This window comes from Aegilops tauschii, chromosome 7 (assembly GCF_002575655.3).
Source record: "Aegilops tauschii subsp. strangulata cultivar AL8/78 chromosome 7, Aet v6.0, whole genome shotgun sequence".
In the NCBI taxonomy this organism is placed as follows: Eukaryota; Viridiplantae; Streptophyta; class Magnoliopsida; order Poales; family Poaceae; genus Aegilops; species Aegilops tauschii.
This window is the reverse complement of record NC_053041.3, coordinates 51905787-51929242: the sequence shown is the minus strand read 5'-3', so window position 1 is coordinate 51929242 and position 23456 is coordinate 51905787.

The following is a 23456-nucleotide window of genomic DNA, read 5'->3' as shown; positions in this document are numbered from 1 at the left end:
TCCTACCGGTTGTCATACTCATCGACATGTAAGTCGTAATTCCTATTACAAGAATATGATCAATCTCATACATCACATATATCATTCATCACATCTTCTGGCCATATCACATCACAAGGCACATGCTGCAAAAACAAGTTAGACGTCCTCTAATTGTTGTTGCAAGTTTTTACGTGGCTTGTATAGGTTTCTAGCAAGAACGTTTCTTACCTACGTAAAACCACAACGTGATATGCCAATTTATATTTACCCTTCATAAGGACCCTTTTCATCGAATCCGTTCCGACTAAAGTGGGAGAGACAGACACCCACTAGCCACCTTATGCAACTAGTGCATGTCAGTCGGTGGAACCTGTCTCACGTAAGCGTACGTGTAAGGTCGGTCCGGGCCGCTTCATCCCACAATACCTCCGACACAAGATAAGACTAGTAGCGGCAAGAAGAATTGGCAACATCTACGCCCACAACTGCTTTGTCTTCTACTCGTGCATAGTAACTACGCTTAGGCCTGGCTCATAATTCCACTGTTGGGGATCGTAGCAGAATTTTAAAATTTCCTGCGCATCACCAAGATCCATCTATGGAGTATACTAGCAACGAGGGGAAAGGAGTGCATCTACATACCCTTGTAGATCGCGAGCGGAAGCGTTCAAGTGAACGGGGTTGATGGAGTCGTACTCGTCGTGATCCAAATCACCGATGACCGAGTGCCGAACGGACGGCACCTCCGTGTTCAACACACGTACGGAGCAGCGACGTCTCCACGTTCTTGATCCAGCAAGGGGAAGGAGAGGTTGATGGAGATCCAGCAGCACGATGGCGTGGTGGTGGAAGTAGCGGGGATCTCGGCAGGGCTTCGCCAAGCGCAAGCGGGAGGGAGAGGTGTTGCAGGGGGAGAGGGAGGCGCCAAAGGGCTAGGGTACAACAGCCCTCCCTCCCCCCTTTATATAGGCCCCCTGGAGGGGGGGGCGCCGGCCCTGGAACCCATCTACAAGGGGGGGTGGCCGCCAGGGGGGGAAACTTCCCCCCCAAGTCAAGTGGGGCGCCCCCCACCCCTAGGGTTTCCAACCCTAGGCGCAGGGGGAGGCCCAAGGGGGGCGCCCCATCCCACTAAGGGCTGGTTCCCTTCCCACTTCAGCCCATGGGGCCCTCCGGGATAGGTGGCCCCACCCGGTGGACCCCCATGACCCTTCCGGTGGTCCGGTACAATACCGGTGACCCCCGAAACATTCCCGGTGGCCGAAACTTGACTTCCTATATATAATTCTTCACCTCCGGACCATTCCGGAACTCCTCGTGACGTCCGGGATCTCATCCGGGACTCCGAACAACTTTCGGGTTTCCCCATACTAATATCTCTACAACCCTAGCGTCACCGAACCTTAAGTGTGTAGACCCTACGGGTTCGGGAGACATGCAGACATGACCGAGACGCCTCTCCGGTCAATAACCAATAGCGGGATCTGGATACCCATGTTGGCTCCCACATGTTCCACGATGATCTCATCGGATGAACCACGATGTCGAGGATTCAATCAATCCCGTATACAATTCCCTTTGTCAATCGGTACGTTACTTGCTCGAGATTCGATCGTCGGTATCCCAATACCTTGTTCAATCTCGTTACCGGCAAGTCACTTTACTCGTACCGTAATGCATGATCCCGTGACTAACTCCTTAGTCACATTGAGCTCATTATGATGATGCATTACCGAGTGGGCCCAGAGATACCTCTCCGTCATACGGAGTGACAAATCCCAGTCTCGATCCGTGCCAACCCAACAGACACTTTCGGAGATACCCGTAGTGCACCTTTATAGTCATCCAGTTACGTTGTGACGTTTGGTACACCCGAAGCACTCCTACGGTATCCGGGAGTTGCATGATCTCATGGTATAAGGAAATGATACTTGACATTGGAAAAGCTCTAGCAAACGAACTACACAATCTTGTGTGCTATGCTTAGGATTGGGTCTTGTCCATCACATCATTCTCCTAATGATGTGATCCCGTTATCAATGACATCCAATGTCCATAGTCAGGAAACCATGACTATCTGTTGATCAACGAGCTAATCAACTAGAGGCTTACTAGGGACACGTTGTGGTCTATGTGCTCAAGAAGCAGTGACACTTTTAGGCAAGCCTTTGCTTTTCAATATGATCAGTGTATACAAATGGACACTCTCCAGACCTTATGTTCAGCATTCAGACTGAACAATTTTTCAGAGTTGCATGTTATCGCATGACCCCAGCGTTGATGAGCTCAAAAAAACATCACCAAACTTCAATGACGTTTGGTGGTAGCTGGTTTTCATTCTTTCCAAGGGATATACAGATTTAGAACTAAGATGTGTTTGTTTATTATACCATTTTGCTATGTAATAATAACCACTTTATTGCATATACGAAAATGCCACAAGCACATAGCCACATACTGCAGCATATTTGTAGCTTTAGCACGACTAAACTACTTCCGTTCAGTTAGGATCCTTGAATATATCTGATCTTTTGTGTCAATTACCACAACCACAGTTACAAACTGCATGGGCAATCCAAAACGAGAATGTCTTTTAAATTTCACATTCACGTAAATTTTCTACGGTTTAAAGGCTGATAGATGAGGTTCTTATGTTACATCTTATATTTTTTCGGAGATACAAAGTGCTAATAACAAAGCGCTATATGACTCCCAACCAGGATTTTTGTTCCTTTTGTAAATGTTCCCGAGCTAAGGCTGATTGTTTTGGGTGAAGAAGGAAAAAAATATAGAGGTTGCTGATTTGGGACTCGGTCTTGAGAAGCTCATGAGCTATTGCTTGCATGCTTGATAAAAGGAAGTACTAGGACTATAGACGAAACAACCTTAGAAGGAGGCCAAACATGAGAGCTAGGTTGTTCGATCTGGGAACAAGTACGATGCATGCTTGATGTCTACACAGTAGTGTATATCTTGGTTCATTTCATTATTGGTCCTAACCTCACGGTGGGTATATACCAGGATGATTTGATTTCAAGCTCCAATGCCATTTGTACTCACGTTTGAACTCTTTTGGTATCTTGTGTGTCTTCCCACCGTGCTAGTTCCCGTCGTGTTAGTTTCCTTTCAGCACGTCATGTTTAGTCACAATAAGAGAATCTTCTCCGGAATGTAATAGTGTGTCTTCTTTCCATCTAAGTTGTATGCCATCATAAGATAGTTATGAATGCAAAACTTTTCTCTTTAATTGCCTTGTGGGATGGTTACAATGCAGCTTTTTCCCTATAATTGCCATGTGATGAAAAGAGTGTACATGCAAGATATTCCAATACATACAATACCCCCCTATTAACAGGCGCGGCGTGCCGCCGCGCCGGGTTCGCTAGTAAGCATTAGGATACAGTAAATTACCTTGTTTTTAGTGGCAACTAATGGTTTGTAAGCTGACGCTACAAAAACTCGATGTCTATCTCTCTCATCCCAAACGTTGCCATTTTCGACAATATTATCTTAATTGTACGTTGCCATTTTCGACAATCATTTTCAGTAAATAGGGACACCCAATTTATATAGCATAATATTATCTTAATTTTATTCGTCTAGTGAAGAAAGCTAACACGTAGAAACAATTGAGAAAAACTGACATGCTCATTAACTCTTGCTCCTCTCTACTTCATCACTTATATTATAACCTGGTGCTATAGGAGCAACACTGTGTCTGCAGTATTATTATTCTGGAATATAATTCCAAGTGATGTAAAATTTGTGAATATTAGGCATGGATCACACGATATAAATGTAGCATAAAATACCTTGAACTGTAAGTAGTCACCAACATGCTGGTTGTATGGAGGATCCAATACCTCATTTTCATAAATTTGTTCATTTATATTTTTCAGTAGCATCCCATCAAACTGACTATAACATCACCCGTTGATTAAATATATATATATATATGTCAAAACAGAGACAATATTTGGACTTGAGGCTATAAAGTATTATCTCATATATTGTATATGGACTTCAAGAATACTTTGCGGACATGGCACGCACCATTTTGGACTGGTTCATATATGTTCTACATAAATGAAAATACAGAAGCATTAGGATACAGTAAATTACCTCGTCTTCAAGGGCAACTAATGGTTCTTAAGTTGGCGCTACAAAAACTCGATGTCTATCTCTCTCATCCCAAACATGACTACGATCATCAAGCACGTAAATTTTTGTTCAGGACGAGCTACGAAAACATCGAGCATTTATGTTCAATAAACAACGACATTTTTGGATACTTGTATGCTGATACTAGGGAGAATATCAGGTGATACCATCATTCATGTGATAACATGATACAAGGTCGACAAGTTCAACTTTAGATGTGTTAAAATATTTTGATTTTCTTTTTAGTGTTCGTCACGTATATGTGCACATGCCCTAAAAAATTCAGATCAAAATATGAAATACACAAACAGAAATCCAGATGTGAATAGTGTCCTTTTAACACTATTCATGTTCAATTTCTCTTTTTTGTTTCTCTTTTTGTATTACATATATTCATCTGAATTTATTAGGGGTTGTAGACACGTATGTGATGAACATTCACAATTTAGTACTTCGTTAGCTGTTGATCTGACTAATATCTATTAAGGATGTAGTTGGTCACGTTGATCAAGTAGCCATTCAAGTCAAATATCCTTGACCAGCTATTGTGTTCGTACCTTCATCATATTGTAAACAATGGAGGACCTATAATTGTATGTTTGCATATTCCACAATCATTTTCAGTAAATAGGGACACCCAGTTTATATAGCATAATATCAGCTTAATTTTATTCGTCTAGTTAAGAAAGTTAACAAGTAGAAACAATTGAGAAAAACACACATGCTCATTAACTCTTGCTCCTCTCTACTTCACCACTTTTATTGTCACCTGGTACTATAGGAGCAACACTGTGTCTACAGTATTATTATTCTGGAATATAATTGCAAGTGATGTAAAATTTCTAAATATTAGGCATGGATTACACGATGTAAATGTAGCATAAAATACCTTGAACTGTAAGTAGTCACCAACATCCTGGTTGTATGGAAGATCCAATACCTCATTTTCATAAAAAATTTCATTTATTTTTTTCAGTAGCATCCCATCAAACTGACTATAACATCACCCGTTGATTAAATATATATGAAAGACAAAAACAGAGACAATATTTGGAGTTGAGTGTAGGAGATATGCCCTAGAGGCAGTAATAACAGTTATTTTGTATCTCCAAGTTTGTAATGAATGTTTATGATCCATGCTATAACTGCAATGATTCTCGAGTCTACAATATCCACGAGGCTCGGAGGGAACTCATATGCACGTGTGGTATAAAAAACGGTAAAATATGTTCCTAGTCTTGCCTCTAAGACTAGCTCAAGTATTGCATGATGATCCTGTTTCCTGATCATGGGCATGACTATGCCGGCAATTTTGAGGGCACAAGTTTGGTAGAACGCTTGTGTTGAATCAACCCGGATTGATGTTATGCTATGAGATACCTTCGTCACAAGTTTATGGTTAATATCATTGAGATAGTTAATGTTTGCATAATTCCTTAGACCATGAGAGTATCAAGTTCCTTCGTGCTTGCTTCGTGAACTTTGGGGTTTGTTAAACGTTATCCGTAACTGGGTGGCTATTACGACAGCTTTCGGGTTCACGGAAAAGTATAGGAAGTAACAAGATAGCTCAAGATTGGGATTTGCTCCTCCGACGATGGAGAGATATCCTCGGGCCGTCTCGGTGTAACGGTATCCATCATCGTCTGGCCAGACACATTGTGATTTGATCACTGGGATGCCAGAACACAGAAACGAGAAAAGAGAACAAAACCAGTAACGAGGTAACTTGCATGGTGGACAAATTGTTCGTCCATGGGCATGCAATAAATCTCACCTCGGATGTTTGTGACATATCGCGAAGCAACAGGAATAGCTCACTGCAACTGGAGGTTCACTCGAATATTCATTCGTGTGGGTATAGGGGTCAATATGGGTGTCCACGGCTCCGATGTTGATCATTGATCGGAAGGGGTTCCAGGTCATGTCTATACTTCACCGAACCTATAGGGTCACACACTTAAGGGTCATCTATCTGCTGAATACTAGACAGGGATTCTGAGAGAAAATCATGGAAAAAGTTTCGGACACCGAAAAGTTTCGGACAGCGGAATCGTACCGCAGAGAGAGGTCATCAGATAAGTTTTGATGATACCGAAAAGTTGTTTCGGGATACACCATTAAGTCAAATTGGTTTTGGCACATGCCTGATAATTCTTGGAGGATGCCAGAATCAATCTGGAAGCTTTTTGGAATTTTCTGAGATAAAAACCGGAAATGTTCCGGAGCTGCCGGAGCCACTTCAGATGCTTTTCGCAGATGAAAATCACTAAACTGGAATTGTTTCGGAACGCGTTGAAAATAATTTTGGTGGTTACTGGAAATGTTCTAAGCCCACATAAATATTTTCAGTTCGAACAGACGCTGAAAAATGTCGTCGTGAATAGTGAAAGTGCTTTTTGGGATATTTTATGGTAAGTCACCTTTTGGGATATCTCCAAAAGGCTTCTAGAAGGGCTTGGGGGCCAAGCATGCTCCTCATGGGGGTCCCCTAAGGGGGTTGGCCGGCCACATGTGTGGGGCTCCATGGAGCTCCACTTCACTCCCCATTATGCCCTTCATGTGTGACATTTGCATGGGCATTTTGGGTTTTTGTGAGCCATCCCTACCCCTTGGCTTTCCTATAAATAGAGGAGGAGTGGGCAGCCCAAAGCTCATCGCTTGCTCTCATACACATGCCATGCATTATCTGGCTTCTTCTCTCCCTCCCACGAAAAGAGTTTCGTAGAGCCGTAAGGCTGTCTGGGTTCCGGCAGGCACTAGTTCTGGATGGCGAAGCCATGCCGGATAGCTGACACCGTATGTGTGCAACCCCGTAGAGAGATTGTAGTTTCGATCTTTTGCCCGAGGGGCTGTTCGAGTGTCCTCCCGAAGGGCTGTCCGAGTCTCCATCCGAGTTTCGAGGGTCCTCCCGAAGGGCTGTCCGCGACATTGTCCTGGGGACTGTCCGACCGCCTCCCGAAGGGCTATCCGGAGAGGGAGTACATCCTCGCGGTTGGGAGGTTGTAAATCCTAGCTGCGGGGATCTGCACCGATGATCTACACCGACTCTTCTTCCGCTGCGCTTCGAGTCGGTACGGATCAGATCAAACCTTGTATGCAGTCTCCATAGTGATCCTGGGCGTGCTCGCTATACCGAAAATTTTCGTTTTCTGTCGCGTTCCCCTACATTGAGGCTATAAGGTATTATCTCATATATTGTATATGGAATTAAAGAATACTTTGTAGACATGGCTTGCAACATTTTGGACTGGTTCATATATGACCTACATAAATCAAAATACAGAAGCATGAGGATACAGTAAATTACCTCGTCTTTAGGGGCAACTAATGGTTTGTAAGCTGGCGCTACAGAAACTCCATGTCTATCTCTCTCATCCCAAACATCCCTATGATCATCAAGCACGTAAATTTAGGTCAGGAGGAGCTATGAAAACATCGACAATTAATATTCAATAAACAACGACATTTTTGTATACTAGCAATGTGTGTATGCTGCTACTAGGGAGAAAATCATGTGATACCATCATTCATGTGATAACATGATACAAGGTTGACAAGTTCAACTTTAGATATGTCAAAATATTTTGATTTTCTTTTTAATGTTCATCACGTATATGTGCACATCCCCTAAAAATTCAGATCAAAATGTGAAATACACAAACATAAATCCAGATGTGACTAGTGTCCTTTTGACACTATTCATGTTCAGTTTCTCTTTTTGTATTACATATATTCATCTGAATTTATTAGGGGTTGTAGACACGTATGTGATGAACATTCACAATTTAGTACTTCGTTAGCTATTGATCTGACTAATATCTATTAAGGATGTAGTTGGTCACGTTGACCAAGTAGCCATTCAAGTCAAATATCCTTGACCAGCTATTGTGTTCGTCAAGATATAATTTTGTTATATCTTCATCATATTGTAAAGAATGGAGGACCTATAATTGTATGTTTGCATATTCGACAATCATTTTCAGTAAATAGGGACACCCAGTTTATATAGCATAATATCAGCTTAATTTTATTCGTCTAGTTAAGAAAGTTAACAAGTAGAAACAATTGAGAAAAACACACATGCTCATTAACTATTGCTCCTCTCTACTTCACCACTTTTATTGTCACCTGGTACTATAGGAGCAACACTGTGTCTGCAGTATTATTATTCTGGAATATAATTGCAAGTGATGTAAAATTTCTGAATATTAGGCATGGATTACACGATGTAAATGTAGCATAAAATACCTTGAACTGTAAGTAGTCACCAACATCCTGGTTGTATGGAAGATCCAATACCTCATTTTCACAAATTTGTTCATTTATTTTTTTCAGTAGCATCCCATCAAACTGACTATAACATCACCAGTTGATTAAATATATATGAAAAACAAAAACAGAGACAATATTTGGAGTTGAGGCTATAAGGTATTATCTCATATATTGTATATGGAATTAAAGAATATTTTGCAGACGTGGCTTGCAACATTTTGGACTGGTTCATATATGACCTATATAAATCAAAATACAGAAGCATGAGGATACAGTAAATTACCTCGTCTTCAGGGGCAACTAATGGTTTGTAAGCTGGCGCTATAGAAACTCCATGTCTATCTCTCTCATCCCAAACATCCCTATGATCATCAAGCATGTAAATTTAGTTCAGGAGGAGCTATGAAAATATCGACAATTAATATTCAATAAACAGCGACATTTTTGTATACTCACAATGTGTGTATGCTGCTACTAGGGAGAAGATCATGTGATACCATCATTCATGTGATAACATGATACAAGGTTGACAAGTTCAACTTTAGATATGTAAAAATATTTTGATTTTCTTTTTAATGTTCATCACGTATATGTGCACATCCCCTAAAAATTCAGATCAAAATGTGAAATACACAAACATAAATCCAGATGTGAATAGTGTCCTTTTGACACTATTCATGTTCAATTTCTCTTTTGTTTCTCTTTTTGTATTACATATATTCATCTGAATTTATTAGGGGTTGTAGACATGTATGTGATGAACATTCACAATTTAGTACTTCGTTAGCTGTTGATCTGACTAATATCTATTAAGGATGTAGTTGGTCACGTTGATCAAGTAGCCATTAAAGTCAAATATCCTTGACCAGCTATTGTGTTCGTCAAGATATAATTTTGTTATATGTTCATCATATTGTAAAGAATGGAGGACCTATAATTGTATGTTTGCATATTCGACAATCATTTTCAGTAAATAGGGACACCCAGTTTATATAGCATAATATCAGCTTAATTTTATTCGTCTAGTTAAGAAAGTTAACAAGTAGAAACAATTGAGAAAAACACACATGCTCATTAACTATTGCTCCTCTCTACTTCACCACTTTTATTGTCACCTGGTACTATAGGAGCAACACTGTGTCTGCAGTATTATTATTCTGGAATATAATTGCAAGTGTTGTAAAATTTCTGAATATTAGGCATGGATTACACGATGTAAATGTAGCATAAAATACCTTGAACTGTAAGTAGTCACCAACATCCTGGTTGTATGGAAGATCCAATACCACATTTTCACAAATTTGTTCATTTATTTTTTTCAGTAGCATCCCATCAAACTGACTATAACATCACCAGTTGATTAAATATATATGAAAAACAAAAACAGAGACAATATTTGGAGTTGAGGCTATAAGGTATTATCTCATATATTGTATATGGAATTAAAGAATACTTTGCAGACGTGGCTTGCAACATTTTGGACTGGATCATATATGACCTATATAAATCAAAATACAGAAGCATGAGGATACAGTAAATTACCTCGTCTTCAGGGGCAACTAATGGTTTGTAAGCTGGCGCTATAGAAACTCCATGTCTATCTCTCTCATCCCAAACATCCCTATGATCATCAAGCACGTAAATTTAGTTCAGGAGGAGCTATGAAAACATCGACAATTAATATTCAATAAACAACGACATTTTTGTATACTCGCAATGTGTGTATGCTGCTACTAAGGAGAAGATCATGTGATACCATCATTCATGTGATAACATGATACAAGGTTGACAAGTTCAACTTTAGATATGTCAAAATATTTTGATTTTCTTTTTAATGTTCATCACGTATATGTGCACATGCCCTAAAAATTCAGATCAAAATGTGAAATACACAAACATAAATCCAGATGTGACTAGTGTCCTTTTGACACTATTCATGTTCAGTTTCTCTTTTTGTATTACATATATTCATCTGAATTTATTAGGGGTTGTAGACACGTATGTGATGAACATTCACAATTTAGTACTTCATTAGCTGTTGATCTGACTAATATCTATTAAGGATGTAGTTGGTCACGTTGATCAAGTAGCCATTCAAGTCAAATATCCTTGACCAGCTATTGTGTTCGTCAAGATATAATTTTGTTATATGTTCATCATATTGTAAAGAATGGAGGACCTAGAATTGTATGTTTGCATATTCCAAAATCATTTTCAGTAAATAGGGACACCCAGTTTATATAGCATAATATCAGCTTAATTTTATTCGTCTAGTTAAGAAAGTTAACAAGTAGAAACAATTGAGAAAAACACACATGCTCATTAACTCTTGCTCCTCTCTACTTCACCACTTTTATTGTCACCTGGTACTATAGGAGCAACACTATGTCTGCAGTATTGTTATTCTGGAATATAATTGCAAGTGATGTAAAATTTCTGAATATTAGGCATGGATTACACGATGTAAATGTAGCATAAAATACCTTGAACTGTAAGTAGTCACCAACATCCTGGTTGTATGGAAGATCCAATACCTCATTTTCACAAATTTGTTCATTTATTTTTTTCAGTAGCATCCCATCAAACTGACTATAACATCACCAGTTGATTAAATATATATGAAAGACAAAAACAGAGACAATATTTGGAGTTGAGGCTATAAGGTATTATCTCATATATTGTATATGGAATTAAAGAATACTTTGCAGACATGGCTTGCAACATTTTGGACTGGTTCATATATGACCTACATAAATCAAAATACAGAAGCATGTGGATACAGTAAATTACCTCGTCTTCAGGGGCAACTAATGGTTTGTAAGCTGGCGCTACAGAAACTCCATGTCTATCTCTCTCATCCCAAACATCCCTATGATCATCAAGCACGTAAATTTAGGTCAGGAGGAGCTATGAAAACATCGACAATTAATATTCAATAAACAACGACATTTTTGTATACTAGCAATGTGTGTATGCTGCTACTAGGGAGAAAATCATGTGATACCATCATTCATGTGATAACATGATACAAGGTTGACAAGTTCAACTTTAGATATGTCAAAATATTTTGATTTTCTTTTTAATGTTCATCACGTATATGTGCACATCCCCTAAAAATTCAGATCAAAATGTGAAATACACAAACATAAATCCAGATGTGACTAGTGTCCTTTTGACACTATTCATGTTCAGTTTCTCTTTTTGTATTACATATATTCATCTGAATTTATTAGGGGTTGTAGACACGTATGTGATGAACATTCACAATTTAGTACTTCGTTAGCTATTGATCTGACTAATATCTATTAAGGATGTAGTTGGTCACGTTGACCAAGTAGCCATTCAAGTCAAATATCCTTGACCAGCTATTGTGTTCGTCAAGATATAATTTTGTTATATCTTCATCATATTGTAAAGAATGGAGGACCTATAATTGTATGTTTGCATATTCGACAATCATTTTCAGTAAATAGGGACACCCAGTTTATATAGCATAATATCAGCTTAATTTTATTCGTCTAGTTAAGAAAGTTAACAAGTAGAAACAATTGAGAAAAACACACATGCTCATTAACTATTGCTCCTCTCTACTTCACCACTTTTATTGTCACCTGGTACTATAGGAGCAATACTGTGTCTGCAGTATTATTATTCTGGAATATAATTGCAAGTGATGTAAAATTTCTGAATATTAGGCATGGATTACACGATGTAAATGTAGCATAAAATACCTTGAACTGTAAGTAGTCACCAACATCCTGGTTGTATGGAAGATCCAATACCTCATTTTCACAAATTTGTTCATTTATTTTTTTCAGTAGCATCCCATCAAACTGACTATAACATCACTAGTTGATTAAATATATATGAAAAACAAAAACAGAGACAATATTTGGAGTTAAGGCTATAAGGTATTATCTCATATATTGTATATGGAATTAAAGAATATTTTGCAGACGTGGCTTGCAACATTTTGGACTGGTTCATATATGACCTATATAAATCAAAATACAGAAGCATGAGGATACAGTAAATTACCTCGTCTTCAGGGGCAACTAATGGTTTGTAAGCTGGCGCTATAGAAACTCCATGTCTATCTCTCTCATCCCAAACATCCCTATGATCATCAAGCATGTAAATTTAGTTCAGGAGGAGCTATGAAAATATCGACAATTAATATTCAATAAACAGCGACATTTTTGTATACTCACAATGTGTGTATGCTGCTACTAGGGAGAAGATCATGTGATACCATCATTCATGTGATAACATGATACAAGGTTGACAAGTTCAACTTTAGATATGTAAAAATATTTTGATTTTCTTTTTAATGTTCATCACGTATATGTGCACATCCCCTAAAAATTCAGATCAAAATGTGAAATACACAAACATAAATCCAGATGTGAATAGTGTCCTTTTGACACTATTCATGTTCAATTTCTCTTTTGTTTCTCTTTTTGTATTACATATATTCATCTGAATTTATTAGGGGTTGTAGACATGTATGTGATGAACATTCACAATTTAGTACTTCGTTAGCTGTTGATCTGACTAATATCTATTAAGGATGTAGTTGTTCACGTTGATCAAGTAGCCATTAAAGTCAAATATCCTTGACCAGCTATTGTGTTCGTCAAGATATAATTTTGTTATATGTTCATCATATTGTAAAGAATGGAGGACCTATAATTGTATGTTTGCATATTCGACAATCATTTTCAGTAAATAGGGACACCCAGTTTATATAGCATAATATCAGCTTAATTTTATTCGTCTAGTTAAGAAAGTTAACAAGTAGAAACAATTGAGAAAAACACACATGCTCATTAACTATTGCTCCTCTCTACTTCACCACTTTTATTGTCACCTGGTACTATAGGAGCAACACTGTGTTTGCAGTATTATTATTCTGGAATATAATTGCAAGTGTTGTAAAATTTCTGAATATTAGGCATGGATTACACGATGTAAATGTAGCATAAAATACCTTGAACTGTAAGTAGTCACCAACATCCTGGTTGTATGGAAGATCCAATACCACATTTTCACAAATTTGTTCATTTATTTTTTTCAGTAGCATCCCATCAAACTGACTATAACATCACCAGTTGATTAAATATATATGAAAAACAAAATCAGAGACAATATTTGGAGTTGAGGCTATAAGGTATTATCTCATATATTGTATATGGAATTAAAGAATACTTTGCAGACGTGGCTTGCAACATTTTGGACTGGATCATATATGACCTATATAAATCAAAATACAGAAGCATGAGGATACAGTAAATTACCTCGTCTTCAGGGGCAACTAATGGTTTGTAAGCTGGCGCTATAGAAACTCCATGTCTATCTCTCTCATCCCAAACATCCCTATGATCATCAAGCACGTAAATTTAGTTCAGGAGGAGCTATGAAAACATCGACAATTAATATTCAATAAACAACGACATTTTTGTATACTCGCAATGTGTGTATGCTGCTACTAAGGAGAAGATCATGTGATACCATCATTCATGTGATAACATGATACAAGGTTGACAAGTTCAACTTTAGATATGTCAAAATATTTTGATTTTCTTTTTAATGTTCATCACGTATATGTGCACATGCCCTAAAAATTCAGATCAAAATGTGAAATACACAAACATAAATCCAGATGTGACTAGTGTCCTTTTGACACTATTCATGTTCAGTTTCTCTTTTTGTATTACATATATTCATCTGAATTTATTAGGGGTTGTAGACACGTATGTGATGAACATTCACAATTTAGTACTTCGTTAGCTATTGATCTGACTAATATCTATTAAGGATGTAGTTGGTCACGTTGACCAAGTAGCCATTCAAGTCAAATATCCTTGACCAGCTATTGTGTTCGTCAAGATATAATTTTGTTATATCTTCATCATATTGTAAAGAATGGAGGACCTATAATTGTATGTTTGCATATTCGACAATCATTTTCAGTAAATAGGGACACCCAGTTTATATAGCATAATATCAGCTTAATTTTATTCGTCTAGTTAAGAAAGTTAACAAGTAGAAACAATTGAGAAAAACACACATGCTCATTAACTATTGCTCCTCTCTACTTCACCACTTTTATTGTCACCTGGTACTATAGGAGCAATACTGTGTCTGCAGTATTATTATTCTGGAATATAATTGCAAGTGATGTAAAATTTCTGAATATTAGGCATGGATTACACGATGTAAATGTAGCATAAAATACCTTGAACTGTAAGTAGTCACCAACATCCTGGTTGTATGGAAGATCCAATACCTCATTTTCACAAATTTGTTCATTTATTTTTTTCAGTAGCATCCCATCAAACTGACTATAACATCACTAGTTGATTAAATATATATGAAAAACAAAAACAGAGACAATATTTGGAGTTAAGGCTATAAGGTATTATCTCATATATTGTATATGGAATTAAAGAATATTTTGCAGACGTGGCTTGCAACATTTTGGACTGGTTCATATATGACCTATATAAATCAAAATACAGAAGCATGAGGATACAGTAAATTACCTCGTCTTCAGGGGCAACTAATGGTTTGTAAGCTGGCGCTATAGAAACTCCATGTCTATCTCTCTCATCCCAAACATCCCTATGATCATCAAGCATGTAAATTTAGTTCAGGAGGAGCTATGAAAATATCGACAATTAATATTCAATAAACAGCGACATTTTTGTATACTCACAATGTGTGTATGCTGCTACTAGGGAGAAGATCATGTGATACCATCATTCATGTGATAACATGATACAAGGTTGACAAGTTCAACTTTAGATATGTAAAAATATTTTGATTTTCTTTTTAATGTTCATCACGTATATGTGCACATCCCCTAAAAATTCAGATCAAAATGTGAAATACACAAACATAAATCCAGATGTGAATAGTGTCCTTTTGACACTATTCATGTTCAATTTCTCTTTTGTTTCTCTTTTTGTATTACATATATTCATCTGAATTTATTAGGGGTTGTAGACATGTATGTGATGAACATTCACAATTTAGTACTTCGTTAGCTGTTGATCTGACTAATATCTATTAAGGATGTAGTTGTTCACGTTGATCAAGTAGCCATTAAAGTCAAATATCCTTGACCAGCTATTGTGTTCGTCAAGATATAATTTTGTTATATGTTCATCATATTGTAAAGAATGGAGGACCTATAATTGTATGTTTGCATATTCGACAATCATTTTCAGTAAATAGGGACACCCAGTTTATATAGCATAATATCAGCTTAATTTTATTCGTCTAGTTAAGAAAGTTAACAAGTAGAAACAATTGAGAAAAACACACATGCTCATTAACTATTGCTCCTCTCTACTTCACCACTTTTATTGTCACCTGGTACTATAGGAGCAACACTGTGTCTGCAGTATTATTATTCTGGAATATAATTGCAAGTGTTGTAAAATTTCTGAATATTAGGCATGGATTACACGATGTAAATGTAGCATAAAATACCTTGAACTGTAAGTAGTCACCAACATCCTGGTTGTATGGAAGATCCAATACCACATTTTCACAAATTTGTTCATTTATTTTTTTCAGTAGCATCCCATCAAACTGACTATAACATCACCAGTTGATTAAATATATATGAAAAACAAAATCAGAGACAATATTTGGAGTTGAGGCTATAAGGTATTATCTCATATATTGTATATGGAATTAAAGAATACTTTGCAGACGTGGCTTGCAACATTTTGGACTGGATCATATATGACCTATATAAATCAAAATACAGAAGCATGAGGATACAGTAAATTACCTCGTCTTCAGGGGCAACTAATGGTTTGTAAGCTGGCGCTATAGAAACTCCATGTCTATCTCTTTCATCCCAAACATCCCTATGATCATCAAGCACGTAAATTTAGTTCAGGAGGAGCTATGAAAACATCGACAATTAATATTCAATAAACAACGACATTTTTGTATACTCGCAATGTGTGTATGCTGCTACTAAGGAGAAGATCATGTGATACCATCATTCATGTGATAACATGATACAAGGTTGACAAGTTCAACTTTAGATATGTCAAAATATTTTCATTTTCTTTTTAATGTTCATCACGTATATGTGCACATGCCCTAAAAATTCAGATCAAAATGTGAAATACACAAACATAAATCCAGATGTGACTAGTGTCCTTTTGACACTATTCATGTTCAGTTTCTCTTTTTGTATTACATATATTCATCTGAATTTATTAGGGGTTGTAGACACGTATGTGATGAACATTCACAATTTAGTACTTCGTTAGCTGTTGATCTGACTAATATCTATTAAGGATGTAGTTGGTCACGTTGATCAAGTAGCCATTCAAGTCAAATATCCTTGACCAGCTATTGTGTTCGTCAAGATATAATTTTGTTATATGTTCATCATATTGTAAAGAATGGAGGACCTAGAATTGTATGTTTGCATATTCCAAAATCATTTTCAGTAAATAGGGACACCCAGTTTATATAGCATAATATCAGCTTAATTTTATTCGTCTAGTTAAGAAAGTTAACAAGTAGAAACAATTGAGAAAAACACACATGCTCATTAACTCTTGCTCCTCTCTACTTCACCACTTTTATTGTCACCTGGTACTATAGGAGCAACACTATGTCTGCAGTATTGTTATTCTGGAATATAATTGCAAGTGATGTAAAATTTCTGAATATTAGGCATGGATTACACGATGTAAATGTAGCATAAAATACCTTGAACTGTAAGTAGTCACCAACATCCTGGTTGTATGGAAGATCCAATACCTCATTTTCACAAATTTGTTCATTTATTTTTTTCAGTAGCATCCCATCAAACTGACTATAACATCACCAGTTGATTAAATATATATGAAAGACAAAAACAGAGACAATATTTGGAGTTGAGGCTATAAGGTATTATCTCATATATTGTATATGGAATTAAAGAATACTTTGCAGACGTGGCTTGCAACATTTTGGACTGGATCATATATGACCTATATAAATCAAAATACAGAAGCATGAGGATACAGTAAATTACCTCGTCTTCAGGGGCAACTAATGGTTTGTAAGCTGGCGCTATAGAAACTCCATGTCTATCTCTCTCATCCCAAACATCCCTATGATCATCAAGCACGTAAATTTAGTTCAGGAGGAGCTATGAAAACATCGACAATTAATATTCAATAAACAACGACATTTTTGTATACTCGCAATGTGTGTATGCTGCTACTAAGGAGAAGATCATGTGATACCATCATTCATGTGATAACATGATACAAGGTTGACAAGTTCAACTTTAGATATGTCAAAATATTTTGATTTTCTTTTTAATGTTCATCACGTATATGTGCACATGCCCTAAAAATTCAGATCAAAATGTGAAATACACAAACATAAATCCAGATGTGACTAGTGTCCTTTTGACACTATTCATGTTCAGTTTCTCTTTTTGTATTACATATATTCATCTGAATTTATTAGGGGTTGTAGACACGTATGTGATGAACATTCACAATTTAGTACTTCGTTAGCTATTGATCTGACTAATATCTATTAAGGATGTAGTTGGTCACGTTGACCAAGTAGCCATTCAAGTCAAATATCCTTGACCAGCTATTGTGTTCGTCAAGATATAATTTTGTTATATCTTCATCATATTGTAAAGAATGGAGGACCTATAATTGTATGTTTGCATATTCGACAATCATTTTCAGTAAATAGGGACACCCAGTTTATATAGCATAATATCAGCTTAATTTTATTCGTCTAGTTAAGAAAGTTAACAAGTAGAAACAATTGAGAAAAACACACATGCTCATTAACTATTGCTCCTCTCTACTTCACCACTTTTATTGTCACCTGGTACTATAGGAGCAATACTGTGTCTGCAGTATTATTATTCTGGAATATAATTGCAAGTGATGTAAAATTTCTGAATATTAGGCATGGATTACACGATGTAAATGTAGCATAAAATACCTTGAACTGTAAGTAGTCACCAACATCCTGGTTGTATGGAAGATCCAATACCTCATTTTCACAAATTTGTTCATTTATTTTTTTCAGTAGCATCCCATCAAACTGACTATAACATCACCAGTTGATTAAATATATATGAAAGACAAAAACAGAGACAATATTTGGAGTTGAGGCTATAAGGTATTATCTCATATATTGTATATGGAATTAAAGAATACTTTGCAGACGTGGCTTGCAACATTTTGGACTGGATCATATATGACCTATATAAATCAAAATACAGAAGCATGAGGATACAGTAAATTACCTCGTCTTCAGGGGCAACTAATGGTTTGTAAGCTGGCGCTATAGAAACTCCATGTCTATCTCTCTCATCCCAAACATCCCTATGATCATCAAGCACGTAAATTTAGTTCAGGAGGAGCTATGAAAACATCGACAATTAATATTCAATAAACAACGACATTTTTGTATACTCGCAATGTGTGTATGCTGCTACTAAGGAGAAGATCATGTGATACCATCATTCATGTGATAACATGATACAAGGTTGACAAGTTCAACTTTAGATATGTCAAAATATTTTGATTTTCTTTTTAATGTTCATCACGTATATGTGCACATGCCCTAAAAATTCAGATCAAAATGTGAAATACACAAACATAAATCCAGATGTGACTAGTGTCCTTTTGACACTATTCATGTTCAGTTTCTCTTTTTGTATTACATATATTCATCTGAATTTATTAGGGGTTGTAGACACGTATGTGATGAACATTCACAATTTAGTACTTCGTTAGCTATTGATCTGACTAATATCTATTAAGGATGTAGTTGGTCACGTTGACCAAGTAGCCATTCAAGTCAAATATCCTTGACCAGCTATTGTGTTCGTCAAGATATAATTTTGTTATATCTTCATCATATTGTAAAGAATGGAGGACCTATAATTGTATGTTTGCATATTCGACAATCATTTTCAGTAAATAGGGACACCCAGTTTATATAGCATAATATCAGCTTAATTTTATTCGTCTAGTTAAGAAAGTTAACAAGTAGAAACAATTGAGAAAAACACACATGCTCATTAACTATTGCTCCTCTCTACTTCACCACTTTTATTGTCACCTGGTACTATAGGAGCAATACTGTGTCTGCAGTATTATTATTCTGGAATATAATTGCAAGTGATGTAAAATTTCTGAATATTAGGCATGGATTACACGATGTAAATGTAGCATAAAATACCTTGAACTGTAAGTAGTCACCAACATCCTGGTTGTATGGAAGATCCAATACCTCATTTTCACAAATTTGTTCATTTATTTTTTTCAGTAGCATCCCATCAAACTGACTATAACATCACTAGTTGATTAAATATATATGAAAAACAAAAACAGAGACAATATTTGGAGTTAAGGCTATAAGGTATTATCTCATATATTGTATATGGAATTAAAGAATATTTTGCAGACGTGGCTTGCAACATTTTGGACTGGTTCATATATGACCTATATAAATCAAAATACAGAAGCATGAGGATACAGTAAATTACCTCGTCTTCAGGGGCAACTAATGGTTTGTAAGCTGGCGCTATAGAAACTCCATGTCTATCTCTCTCATCCCAAACATCCCTATGATCATCAAGCATGTAAATTTAGTTCAGGAGGAGCTATGAAAATATCGACAATTAATATTCAATAAACAGCGACATTTTTGTATACTCACAATGTGTGTATGCTGCTACTAGGGAGAAGATCATGTGATACCATCATTCATGTGATAACATGATACAAGGTTGACAAGTTCAACTTTAGATATGTAAAAATATTTTGATTTTCTTTTTAATGTTCATCACGTATATGTGCACATCCCCTAAAAATTCAGATCAAAATGTGAAATACACAAACATAAATCCAGATGTGAATAGTGTCCTTTTGACACTATTCATGTTCAATTTCTCTTTTGTTTCTCTTTTTGTATTACATATATTCATCTGAATTTATTAGGGGTTGTAGACATGTATGTGATGAACATTCACAATTTAGTACTTCGTTAGCTGTTGATCTGACTAATATCTATTAAGGATGTAGTTGTTCACGTTGATCAAGTAGCCATTAAAGTCAAATATCCTTGACCAGCTATTGTGTTCGTCAAGATATAATTTTGTTATATGTTCATCATATTGTAAAGAATGGAGGACCTATAATTGTATGTTTGCATATTCGACAATCATTTTCAGTAAATAGGGACACCCAGTTTATATAGCATAATATCAGCTTAATTTTATTCGTCTAGTTAAGAAAGTTAACAAGTAGAAACAATTGAGAAAAACACACATGCTCATTAACTATTGCTCCTCTCTACTTCACCACTTTTATTGTCACCTGGTACTATAGGAGCAACACTGTGTCTGCAGTATTATTATTCTGGAATATAATTGCAAGTGTTGTAAAATTTCTGAATATTAGGCATGGATTACACGATGTAAATGTAGCATAAAATACCTTGAACTGTAAGTAGTCACCAACATCCTGGTTGTATGGAAGATCCAATACCACATTTTCACAAATTTGTTCATTTATTTTTTTCAGTAGCATCCCATCAAACTGACTATAACATCACCAGTTGATTAAATATATATGAAAAACAAAATCAGAGACAATATTTGGAGTTGAGGCTATAAGGTATTATCTCATATATTGTATATGGAATTAAAGAATACTTTGCAGACGTGGCTTGCAACATTTTGGACTGGATCATATATGACCTATATAAATCAAAATACAGAAGCATGAGGATACAGTAAATTACCTCGTCTTCAGGGGCAACTAATGGTTTGTAAGCTGGCGCTATAGAAACTCCATGTCTATCTCTTTCATCCCAAACATCCCTATGATCATCAAGCACGTAAATTTAGTTCAGGAGGAGCTATGAAAACATCGACAATTAATATTCAATAAACAACCACATTTTTGTATACTCGCAATGTGTGTATGCTGCTACTAAGGAGAAGATCATGTGATACCATCATTCATGTGATAACATGATACAAGGTTGACAAGTTCAACTTTAGATATGTCAAAATATTTTCATTTTCTTTTTAATGTTCATCACGTATATGTGCACATGCCCTAAAAATTCAGATCAAAATGTGAAATACACAAACATAAATCCAGATGTGACTAGTGTCCTTTTGACACTATTCATGTCCAGTTTCTCTTTTTGTATTACATATATTCATCTGAATTTATTAGGGGTTGTAGACACGTATGTGATGAACATTCACAATTTAGTACTTCGTTAGCTGTTGATCTGACTAATATCTATTAAGGATGTAGTTGGTCACGTTGATCAAGTAGCCATTCAAGTCAAATATCCTTGACCAGCTATTGTGTTCGTCAAGATATAATTTTGTTATATGTTCATCATATTGTAAAGAATGGAGGACCTAGAATTGTATGTTTGCATATTCCAAAATCATTTTCAGTAAATAGGGACACCCAGTTTATATAGCATAATATCAGCTTAATTTTATTCGTCTAGTTAAGAAAGTTAACAAGTAGAAACAATTGAGAAAAACACACATGCTCATTAACTCTTGCTCCTCTCTACTTCACCACTTTTATTGTCACCTGGTACTATAGGAGCAACACTATGTCTGCAGTATTGTTATTCTGGAATATAATTGCAAGTGATGTAAAATTTCTGAATATTAGGCATGGATTACACGATGTAAATGTAGCATAAAATACCTTGAACTGTAAGTAGTCACCAACATCCTGGTTGTATGGAAGATCCAATACCTCATTTTCACAAATTTGTTCATTTATTTTTTTCAGTAGCATCCCATCAAACTGACTATAACATCACCAGTTGATTAAATATATATGAAAGACAAAAACAGAGACAATATTTGGAGTTGAGGCTATAAGGTATTATCTCATATATTGTATATGGAATTAAAGAATACTTTGCAGACATGGCTTGCAACATTTTGGACTGGTTCATATATGACCTACATAAATCAAAATAAAGAAGCATGTGGATACAGTAAATTACCTCGTCTTCAGGGGCAACTAATGGTTTGTAAGCTGGCGCTACAGAAACTCCATGTCTATCTCTCTCATCCCAAACATCCCTATGATCATCAAGCACGTAAATTTAGTTCGGGAGGAGCTATGAAAATATCGACAATTAATATTCAATAAACAACGACATTTTTGTATACTAGCAATGTGTGTATGCTGCTACTAGGGAGAAGATCATGTGATACCATCATTCATGTGATAACATGATACAAGGTTGACAAGTTCAACTTTAGATATGTAAAAATATTTTGATTTTCTTTTTAATGTTCATCACGTATATGTGCACATCCCCTAAAAATTCAGATCAAAATGTGAAATACACAAACATAAATCCAGATGTGAATAGTGTCCTTTTGACACTATTCATGTTCAATTTCTCTTTTTTGTTTCCCTTTTTGTATTACATATATTCATCTGAATTTATTAGGGGTTGTAGACACGTATGTGATGAACATTCACAATTTAGTACTTCGTTAGCTGTTGATCTGACTAATATCTATTAAGGATGTAGTTGGTGATGTTGATCAAGTAGCCATTCATGTCAAATATCCTTGACCAGCTATTGTGTTCGTGAAGATATAATTTTGTTATATGTTCATCATATTGTAAAGAATGGAGGACCTATAATTGTATGTTTGCATATTCGACAATCATTTTCAGTAAATAGGGACACCCAGTTTATATAGCATAATATCAGCTTAATTTTATTCGTCTAGTTAAGAAAGTTAACAAGTAGAAACAATTGAGAAAAACACACATGCTCATTAACTCTTGCTCCTCTCTACTTCACCACTTTTATTGTCACCTGGTACTATAGGAGCAACACTGTGTCTGCAGTATTGTTTATTCTGGAATATAATTGCAAGTGATGTAAAATTTCTGAATATTAGGCATCGATTACACGATGTAAATGTAGCATAATATACCTTGAACTGTAAGTAGTCACCAACATCCTGG